This window comes from Diabrotica virgifera, chromosome 7, assembly GCF_917563875.1.
Source record: "Diabrotica virgifera virgifera chromosome 7, PGI_DIABVI_V3a".
Classification (NCBI taxonomy): domain Eukaryota; kingdom Metazoa; phylum Arthropoda; class Insecta; order Coleoptera; family Chrysomelidae; genus Diabrotica; species Diabrotica virgifera.
In genome coordinates, this window is record NC_065449.1 from 218,821,536 (window position 1) to 218,833,841 (window position 12,306).

A 12,306-nucleotide genomic window follows, 5' to 3' on the forward strand; every position below is an offset into this window, starting at 1 on the left:
TTTAAATATATACCTTTTATAAAGGATTTTGTTTTTTGTATTACATGGTATACAGACAACTACAGGGAAACTTTTTCCTTGTGGATTATTACATTATTACTGAAGAAAGAAAGTCCCCCAAATATTATATAATGTTTATTTTAATAAGTTACAGGGGTGAAAATAAAAGAGAAAATTTAGTGTGATTTTTAATTGCAAATGTTTCATTCGAAAGACACTTCTTATTTATTCTAAGGGACTTCGGCACTCGGTAATAACGCACTCTTTCATTCCGCCTTAAACTTTTTCAAAAATACTTATTATTTTCTCAGGATTAGAAAAAAATTAATACATTTAAAACACATTAAAAATTTTGACAGGCGACATTTTGCGCCTTTCCTCTTAAAAATATTATTAGATACATTGTATTATTTAAGTTTGGACATAACCTAGCTTTATCCAAATGGTGTTCTTCCCATTTAAATAAGAAAATAAATGAAAATTTTCTTTATATTTCTGTAGTGGTATAGCAAGCACTGTAATATGACAGTGATTGATATGTCCATTTACTTTCCGTTTTTGGGTTGGCAAAACATGATATGTATCCTGTATTTGTGGGTATTCTGAAGAAAATCATTAAAAAAGTATTTACTAAGCAATTATTTAATAGAAGGCTAAGTTTTCGATCTACTAGCACATAAAAATTTTTTTTTAAGCTCCAATTAATTTACAATCTGTTATCACTCGTAACAATAAGTAAATTTTATGACAATTATTAGAAGAACAAATGACATGTAGGAATTCTCTCCAGTGAGAGGCTTCCTTTAACATATAATTAACAAACAAAGTTAATAATGTAGTGGTAAATGTTAATTAATTTTATTTAAATCTGTTTAATAAGTCTGTAGGCTTAAAACGCTTTAGTCGACGCACTTCATCGTTGCCATTAAACGGTTCGCGCACTACGTGATTAGAGTGAGCACTAGTTTTGTTTGTGTATTTTTCACTGTACTTTGTGACTTCAGTTTTTACGGATTGAACTTGTAGGTCTTTTTCTATTATGTTGTTCAAAACATACCACGGAGCATTGACTATAATTCGAAGAACTTTGTTCTGGAATCTTTGTAGGATTTCTAGGTTTGAATTGCTAGCAGAACCCCATAATTGAATTCCATACGTCCATATTGGCTTCAGTACGGCTTTATATATTAAGAGCTTATTTGTGAGATTTAATTGTGATTTTCTGCCAATAAGCCAGTAAAGTTGTCTTAGTTTGAGACCCAATTGTTTTCGTTTTGTAAATATATGTGTTCTCCATGTTAATCTTCTGTCAAGATGTAAACCTAAATATTTGACTTCATTTCTCTGAGTAATCATTTGATTATTTAATAACACTGCTGGACATATATCTCTTCTTAGTGTAAAGGTAACATGGGTTGATTTGGTCTCATTAACTCGAATTTTCCATTTTTTTAACCATGCTTGGATATTATTAAGGCTGGCTTGTAAGTTTCTTGAGGCAGTTACTGGATCATGATGTGAGGCGAGTATTGCAGTGTCATCTGCGAAGGTTGATGTTATTGTAGTTCTTGAAGTTGGTAGATCTGCAGTAAAAAGCTGGTACAGCATTGGTAATAACACACTACCTTGCGGTACTCCTGATTTTATTTGGTGTAATTCTGAATATTCTGAATAGTATTTAACTGAAAAGAATCTGTCAGATAAGTAAGAATTTAGAAGTTCATAATACGGATGAGGCAATAGGTTTTTTAGTTTATAGAGTAGACCTTTGTGCCAGACTTTATCGAACGCTTGGCTGATGTCAAGAAACGCTGCTGAGCAATATCGCTTATTTTCAAAGTCGTTGCTGATATGTTTTACTAGTCTATGGACTTGCTCTATGGTTCCATGTTCTTGTCTAAACCCAAACTGATGTTCTGGTATGAGATTTTTGCTATCTAGTATTGGCTTGATGCTTTTCATTATTAATTTTTCCAGCACTTTGGAAAGCACAGGCAGTAAACTTATTGGCCTATATGATGTTAATTCCTCTAGTTTTTTTCCTGGTTTTGGGATCATAATTATAACTGCCATTTTAAGTTGTTGCGGAAAATAATTTAATCTTATTATTGCATTAAAAATTTGTAATATTGCCGTTATTCCTTTCTTTGTTAATTTTTGTAGTATCCTACCCGTTATCAGATCATAACCAGGAGCTTTTTTAGGATTAATTTCCTTCATTATTACATCCTTAACTTCATTGTACTTAAATTTCGGTATGGGCAGCTCCATTTGGTAAGGTTCATTTAGTACTCTATTTATTTCCTCCAATTCTTCAGGTGTTGATTCCAAGCTGTTTGGTTGAAAGACTTGTGAGAGATAGCCACCAAAGGCATCTGCCTTCTCTATGTTATTTCTTGCCCATTTGCCATTGCTTTTTCTTACTGGTGGTATTGGTGTCTGAGGACTTTTTAGTTTCCTTGTGGCTTTCCACAGTGAGTAGTCGGTGGCTTCTGTTGGTGTAAGCTCTTCTAAGTATCTTTGTATAGAATCATTTTTTACTTCAAGTAATATTTTTTTTAGTTCCCTTGCTGCTTTATTAAATTTATTTTTATTGCTCACTGTTCTGTTTTGTTGCCAATTTCTTCTTAGCCTTCTTTTCTCTGCACATAAAATAATATTAAAAATATTACTCTAAATCCCACCAAATTGAAAAGAATGGGAACATTCTCTGGTTACACCTCGGAGGCTTCTAAATTTTGCAAGCCATAACGGATGCTGAGACTAAAGAAAATGAGGGAATTTTACAATTTATAATTCACGTCCCATCTGCTCAGCGCGGTAAAGTTTCAACGAGAATGGTTCCCTTCGTACTCCAATCGGAGTAAACATGTAAATCAAATGTTGTTCTGAAGGTATTTCCTTGTGGCATTTTTATAATTAAGTATTTTGTATGGGAAATAGGCCACAACTTTAATTTATTAACGTTTCGAAGCCCAAATCGGGTTTCGTTGTCAAAATACAAAATAATATTAAAATAAACAAAAATGTTGTTGCTAAGTAAAAAATTCTTCTAATAATTTATTTAATCTGACTCATTTATATTGGCAATTCAGACGTATATTATATATTTTAAAGTAGAAGACTTTAAAATGATATCGCCAATATTTATGAGTTGCGTTCCTGGGACGACTTTACTAAAAGATAGTTCATTCGATTACATGAAATCAATCCCAACTCAAGAATATCCTTCGCAAAAAAATCATAGCATGTGATCTGTCTTTAAAAAGACAACCAAATGCAACGATGACAGTAAAATTCTCGCGTTAGAGATTCCATAGAAAATCACGAGGGAAAACCAGGAAAAAACCTCGTGATACTATCCCGACATCGTAAGTATTTTGGTCTAACATTTAATTTACCTTCAAAAAACTAATACCAAATTCTGACTTTAATATGTTTGAATTATAAATAATATTAATAATACATAGATATACAATAAGTATACTAAAATATAAAATTTGTACTAACTCGATATGTTATTGACTTACTAATCGTGGTATTTTCTTTCTATTGACTTCCTCTTTCAGTATGGGTAACCACATCCTACTGCATTCTACCGAGTAATAAATAAATAAATAAAATTAATAACGTTAATAAATTCATTTTTTAATAAAATTGTGGATTATTTCCCATAGAAAATACTTAATTATGTAAATCAAAAATGAATAACCATTTTCAATTTCATTGCAACACGAAACTACAGCCGCATTATATTCTAGTTCAATCAGAGAGTGCAGCAAGCACCTCTACCGGTTTCGAAACTTATTAGTCTCTCATCAGGAGGCACATATGCTGCTCTCTCTGACCCAACTAGGACAAACCCCGGCGTGCATTTACGGATTGCAACGAACGAATGGCATCCCTGCCATTTCGTTGAAAATAGTAATTCATCTTTGAATTATCTAATACTATTTAATAAATTTCGTTACACCGGTAAAGTAATAATATTGAAAATCACGTTGGCATTTCGTCACTTTCAAAATTTCAAGAATTTAGAGGGCGTTTCAAACTTTCAAAATGCTAGATTGAGCATTTGCTTTTGTTAGATTGAATGCTTTTGCTAGATTGAATTATCTAATACTACTTAATAAATTTCGTTACACCGGTAAAGTAGTAATATTGAAAATCACGTTGGCAATTCGTCACTTTGAAAATTTCAAGAATTTAGAGGGCCTTTCAAACTTCCAAAATACTAGATTGAGCATTTGCTTTTGCTAGATTGAATGCTTTTGCTAGATTGAATTATCTAATACTACTTAATAAATTTCGTTACACCGGTAAAGTGGTAATATTGAAAATCACGTTGGCAATTCGTCACTTTGAAAATTTCAAAGAATTTAGAGGCCCTTACAAACTTTCAAAATGCTAGATTTACATATCAGCTTTTGCCATAACGATACAGATTTATTCAAATAGTGGACCACCAAGACTTTCATCGTTCAAGAAACTCAAACTACCGCGTGTTAATATTTTGCCTTTAATTGTAAAGTATCCTTACAACTAGCCGTATATCAAATTCTTATTGGTATAAATCTGGTAGTCATTATTTCAACCATGATTCATTTAGCTTCCACTGCCGTGTTATAACATTGATAAATATACATGGTAGAATAATTAATCGTCTCTAGTCAACAGATGCAATTCCAGTGCCTCGCACCATGTTAGATGTTAACACATTATGCACACACGTATCTCAAGACTTCTCAAGAGAAATAAACTGTAAAATATAAACGTAGGTTTAAATTAATGCTGAATCTCCTTCTCTTGGCTACATTTTACTCATTTAAGTGTTTAAGCTTCATTAAATTCAACAATTTGAGATCAATTAATGATAAGTACATACAAAGCAAATTCTGTGTTTGAAATTTCGATCTCAACTTCAAAGACATTTAAAAACATTGAAGTTAAAAGTTAAGAAACAGTTGCATAGTACAAATAATTTAATGGATCGGTGAAAATGGTATATTGTACAACAAGTGAGAAAAAAGACATATTTCTCACGAGTGCCGCAAATCAAGCGAGGGGGAAATATGTATTTTACTCATTAAGTGTTGCCACAGGTCTTGGACAAAATTTCGGGAGACTGCTCCTATTTTTTCGGTAGAAATCGTCAAATTTCGGTTGATTTAATTTTTTGCTTCTTATGCTATCACATTGCAAAAACATGATACTTTAGGTACGAGTATTAAAAAATAAACTACATTCATCATCATATAATGATCAATAATCACCATGCATGATAAAAATCATTCAAAGTTCAAAATCGGTATACCTTCAAAAAATGTATTTTCTCGGCTTTCTAGGTATTTTAGAGCAATTTTCTTCATTTTTTGAAGATATTATTCTTTAGCGGCGAATCGATTGAGGGTAAAATTTGATTGATCCCCGCGCATGCGCACACCGACAGTATGGTATTAGTGGTTATACGGGCTCTGATTGGGTGTTGAAATTTTGAAATGATCTGTCAATAATTGTTCAATATGGAGGTTATCGGTAAACAAAAATATTGTATAATATTAGTTTTTATTGATGTGTGGACAGAAATAAAATCAAATTTATAATTATAGTGACTTTTTAAATAGTTTTGAAAAGCCGCAGGTACGTAATTCTAAATGTTTCAGTTGGAAATACCTAATAGTTTCAATACCTATCTATTTGGAAAATGTAAACAAAATAATGTAGTTACCTATTAGTAGGCAATGCTTTAATTTACATAATCTGATTACGAACACACTTTCTACAAATCTTTATCTCATATATCGTTTTCTTACTCTATATTTTGTTGTATTTTATTTCGACAAAAATCAAATTAATAATTTTTATTAAATTCATATAAATTTATGGTGTAAACGTTTAGTTTGTGTATATTCCCACACGACGTATACGAGAGTTTGGTGCAGTTTGAAATGCCGTCAACTTTCGTACGGCGCGGTAGACGTGAAGTGGGTTCGAGCCCCAAGCAAGTTATTATTTTTTAATTTTTTTTATAGATTTTATGATTGTAAGTATATTATTATATAATTTTTGAAGATATTCTTCTTTTTTGAAAGTGGTAGATAAGAAAGTTAGTTTGATTTTTAAATAAAATAAGTACAAATAACCTTTTAAGTATATTTACTTCGTTTAAATTACCTATTATATAATAGAAGAATATCTTCTTACGTGCGTACAAAGTACACATTCTTTTTTAATCCAAAGCAACTCGAGTAGAGCCGTCTAACCAACGTAATACTAAATATCAAGGATGCTTTAGTTTTGTTATAAGGAATTAACTTATTTATAATAGAATAAAACTGCATATTTTTTCCTGTTGTAGACTTCTTAAAAAAACTTACCACACGTGTACCTATTAATTTTCAAAATACAAATATTCTTATTTGAAAGCTCTATAATTGTTTGAACAAGTTAAAAATTTTTGTTATAACAAATAATAGTAATAAATTTTTAATATTTATAAATTACTGAAAAAATGAGGGTCTTTTTCAATTATTTCCAATTGTTTATATATTTCAAATTAGAAACTATTAAGATCTAGAATATTTATTTGAAACATGTTTCTCTAAAATCTACAAGGAATGTTTTATAGGCAAAAACATGATATTTTGCATTTTACAATCGTTTAAAAACAAAACAATGTCGGATATTGAAGCAATTGAGAACGAGAAAAATTTTTAATGTTCTTTAGTTATGTCGAAATACTGTAAGTTCAAAAGGTGTAAAAAAATTTCTCCTGTTTTAAGATTTGAATATAAATACTAGTTTTAGTTTGGAATTATCTTCTATATCAAAATAAGCCACAATCCTTCAGTATTCACTATTCAGATTCAGGTAGGTACATTTTACTCCCAAATCATAATATAACAGGACAAAGGATTGGTCATAAAATTGATATCGTTAAATCGGTATCTGCTGGTTCGCACATTGTGTCACAAACTAGTAAAAGCAATTCAAGAATTATTCTTGAAAATTGACTAAACTCTTGCCAAATCTATCCGGTAAAAAATTTTTTTCTAATAATTTTAATTTTTTTCTACGGAAAAATCCATACAGTGTTCCCATATAACAAAGTTTATCCAACTAGACACCCTTAAGCTATTAACAAATTTTCAGCTTGCTATTAATCAACTTTTTTTCATACGAGGGATCCAGACCTATGTACTTTTTCTATGGATGCGGTTTTGTCAAGAGTTTAAACTTAAAAATTAAATAATTTAGGTGTTTTAGGTATATTATATGCATAATATATTGAAATAATATATATACATGTAGGTGTTTTATATTCTTCAAATTTATGTACTTAGGTTATTTATTTAAAATTATAATTAACAGTTATTTTCGAACAGCTTTGAAAGGTAATTCCTGGTAAATTTTGCTTCAACACATTTTATTTGAAAACATTAATTGTGTTTGTATTGTGCATGTTACCATGGAAACGGCGATCGTATATGGAAAACCGTAGGAGAACCCGTGAGAAAAATATTTCTCACTGCAATGACCGACTTTTCTCACTGCATGAGAACTTGTTCGTTAGGATGTATGTAAGTAGTGAGAGAAGTTGCACATTGTATAGCATCCATAGAAAAAATTATTTGTTTTTACTATGAAAATAGGTCTTACTATCAAAAATTTAGTAGTTGAAGTGCTTAAAACAAAACAAAAAACGTTAATATATAGAAAACGTATTAAGTTTTCTACAAATTTTGTATATTTAATGTAAAATCTACAACTTCATGACCAATCACCACCTACATAGCTACCTTTGATGATGATACTGCTGTGTTGGCCGCAGGTAAATATCATGAAGGAGTTATAACAAAACTGCAAACTTTGAATGGGTTGCATATACGAGTTCATTTTGAATGAAGTAAAAGACAGACGTACTCGTAATCATTTCCGACGACCGGTTTCGCTCTCTACAATATGCAGAGCATTATCAGGTCAACGGTTACAAGTAAACTAAATGCTACCAATAAAAACCAGAGTTAAAGATAAAAACCAACCTATGCAGCATTGTCTGTCTGTCCAATAAAATCCCTATTAGCATAAATTGAGCAATAAATCATGTTATTGAAGACTATAGAAACAACTTCTTGTAACGGCATGTAAGTACAACACGTTTATATTGCATAATAACAGACCGCATACATTTGCTTGTGTTTGCGGGCATAAGAGCGTTTGTTTTTGCCAGTATGTTTGCAGCCATATGTATTTGTCTGTGATTTTTAATTTATATATATTTTTTAAATATTGGTTTACTCTTATTGATCTTATAGCATCTTGTTTATAACCAGACAATGTTCTAACTTTGTTTTTTTTTTGTAGCATTTAGTTTACTTGTAACCGTTGTCCTGACGATGCTCTGCATATTGCAGAGAATGAAACCGGTCGACGGAAGTTAAATATTAAATGAAAAAAAAAATCCACGAGGAAAATAAAATTCCTGTAGCTGGCTGTATACCGTAAATCACAAAAAATACAAAATCCTTTGTAAAAGGTATATTGGGGTCTTTTAAATATACCTTTTACAAAGGATCTCGTATTTTTTTAAACATTAAATGATTGCGAATACGTCTGTTTTTTACCTCATTTAAAACTGCAAACCTCTATTAACAGACAACTGGAATTAATGCTGTCAAATTAAATTAAACAAAATGAAGTCAGTGCAGATTAGTTTTGCAAACAAAAAAGTCTTTTTAATGTAAATATTACCCTAGGGTATAAACAGGGTTAATAACCTAGAATAATATTTACATTACCATATGTATGAATTTGTTTATAGAACCATTTAATTTGGGTCAATCAAGAAAAAGTTCTCGAATAATATGGCTTGCATCAATCTTCGATATCCGTTCAAACTAAACATCTCTAATTGCCAAAACGTGAGGAGAGCGTTAGGAACCAAAAAAGAAATTAGTTTATGATAGAACAGTTCGGTAACCGGGATATCGTAAGTTGGGCTAGAGTGAGACGCTGGGAGTGGAGAGACCACATCAGTAGAATAAAGGATGAGATGGACCATAGACCAAGACTTAGCGGGGGCGACGACAAATCCTGGACTATAGCGCTAATTGTTAATAATTAAAAATAACAGCTTTGTAATAAAATAATGACAAAAATCTCTTCAGAACCTTGAAGAAGAGGTTTGAAAATTGATTTGGTTACTTTTTGAATTTAATAATAATAATTTTTAATCAAGTTATTAAGCCTTGAAAATGGCTATTTTCGTATTTTTCAAATTTTTAATCGCATATAACTCGACAACAGTCAATTTTAGAGAAAAATGACAAGAAACCTATTTTGCTCAGAATGACCCAAATTATCTCAAAAAATTTTTCGAAATGCAAAAATTATTTTTGTGAATTTGTTTAAAAAAAATTGTTTAAACAATTTTTCGACCACGGCACCGCCCGGCACCCTGTGGATATGTTATAAGGACCTCTTTTTGAGTAAGTTCGTGCAAAAAAATCGAATCGGAATAATTTCGCTAGCGGGGCGACGATACTGCCCGGTCTATATAACAACAACAGCACACAAAATGCAATTATCAGCGTATCTTTTTTTTTCATAAAATACTGATAAAACGACTAATTATTATTAAAAGCTAGATTTTTCATCATAATTCAGTAATACTAATCGACTCACTTGTTTTGACCTATGTTCCATTAGATTAAATTCAAAATATTTTAATGCATTTTATTTATGGTAAACCAAACGTAATGATTTAAGCGATACATAATTACACTTTTATAAAAAGAACTTTTTTATAATAAAACCTTTTTATTATTTACAGGAAAGAATATAAAATTATTTAACGATAAACGATTTAACGATAAAATGCTTAAAATTCCAAAAATTATACTCTAATAAAAATAGTTATTTTATGAAACAGTTCGTTAAGTATGCTTTTTGCGAACGCACGCGATATTCGGAGTACGAGCGACAACGGAGTGAGTGCTATAAATCGCGTAAGTTCGCAAAAAGTACTTCACGTACAGTTTCATACAATATTTTATCTACGATAAACAAATATAAAAACTGTAACTCTTCGTCACTGGAATTCATTTCTATTCTACAATTTTTAGAACTTTGACATTTAAAAATTCTAACTACTTTCAAACCACAAAACTGTCAAAACTTTTGTTATAATTCATTGGTCATACTGTCATTACCATGACAACGCGAAAGATAAGGATTGCGACCATGACAACGCGAAAGTTAAAAACAGTGCGAAAAAGTAAATCCCATTTAAAATACATTGTTACTTCACGCACACTTTAAATCCTTTACGCACTGCTATCTATAATGACAATTTTCACAAATTAAAAACTTATACATAATATGACATAGAGTAGAAAAAGTACTTTTTATAATATCACGGTTTTGTTATTGTACATGTACATATTTATGTAGGGCACAACATATTTGAAAAGAATAATTAACATATAAAATATAAATTTTTAGTAGATGTATTAACTGTTATTTATAATTATGATTCCAAAAATACACTAGTATAAAATAGTATTTTTTAAAATACCAAATACCACTGTTGTTTAAAAAGGTATATATAATTTTAAGTATATAAAGTTTTAATTATTTATTAAAACAAGTAAAAAAAGATACGCAACAGCCGGGTTCCAACTGGGGACCTCTCGATCTGCAGTCTAATGCCACTTAGGCACCATCAATTTGTAGATATCGATTTATTAACGTACTTTAAAATATCATTGCAGTAGTCACATTTTTAAAATAGTTTGAAATAAAAAAAAAATGATTTATCCATACAGCGTGATTGGTCAGTAAAGCTTTGTAGATCCATTATAAGTAATAGATAGTAATAAAAGTGAATAACAAAAATTGTAGCCAACTTTGATTACATATTGATAATCAATAATCGTAAATTGTAAGTTTTAGACAATTATTCAGTCATGGCTTACTTAAAATTTGGAAAGATTTAGACCCGTAATTATTAATAATTTTGCTCTGAAAAATGAAAATATCTCGAAAACTAATAAATGTACACATAGGGAATGTTATACAAAAATTATAGTATGGTAATGGTACTTTTCGATAATGATATAAAATACAGGGTATTCTATTTAAAATTACTGAGAAAATAATGTACTTGCGTTTTGTCTCACCCTGTATTCAATATAAACAAAATTAGCAAAACAAACATTTACGAAAATTTTGACAATAAATAAAAAAATATGACGTCACTAAACCATTGACCTTGTGCTTGCTTTTATTTATACAGGTACTTAAACTTGTTACGATTTTCATATAAAATTGGTTATAACTTTATAAATACCCCGTATAACATACCAAACCTTTATATTTTTGTAATCGAAAAGTTATGAGGATTTCGAATTTAAAATAAAATACAGGGTGTTCTATTTAAAAAAGAATGTGTGTGTACTTTGTACGCACGTAAGAAGTTATACTTCTATTATATGATTTAAACGAAATTAATATACTTTTTATTTATATTTTGTTTAAATATTAAACTAATTTATACTTACTACTTCTCAAACATTTTTATTAGAACAGTGCCAAAAATTAAAATAATAAAAGAATAAAACACACACAAACACATTAAACAAGCCACAAATGATGTCTGAACATTAATTGTCGAAATTTTTTTTAACTAAATACGTATTTTCTGAAAATACAATTATATAATAAATATACTTACAATCATAAAATGTATTAAAAAAAACAAAAAAGAAAGTTTCTATTGGGACTCGAACCAGCGCTGATAAGAGCGGTTGGTATTGGAATTCATTCGCCTTCTCCGCTTAGCTACGGACACTATGTGTCATTATTTACGAAGATCGACTAACTAAACGGATTAAACTTGTGATATTTTGATATTTTGAAAATTGATCAAATTATTTTAATTTTGAATTGAAATGATTTAGAATTGAAAAAATACAACAAAACATAGAGTAAAAAAACAATATATTAGGTGAATATTGATAGAAATTTTGATGGTAATCAAATTATATAAATAAAAGTATTACATACTATGTATTTTGGCAGATCAAATAGGTAGGTTTATACCCATGATACATTAACAATTATTACGTACCTGTTGCTTTTAAAAACTATTTAAAAGTCACTACAATATTATAAACTGTTTTGTTTCTGTCCTCACAACAATAAAACTAATATATTATACATTTGTTTACCTTTACCTTTACCTCCAAACCACAGCTGCCATATCGGATAATTTTTGACATGTCATTTGAACATCCAATCAGAACA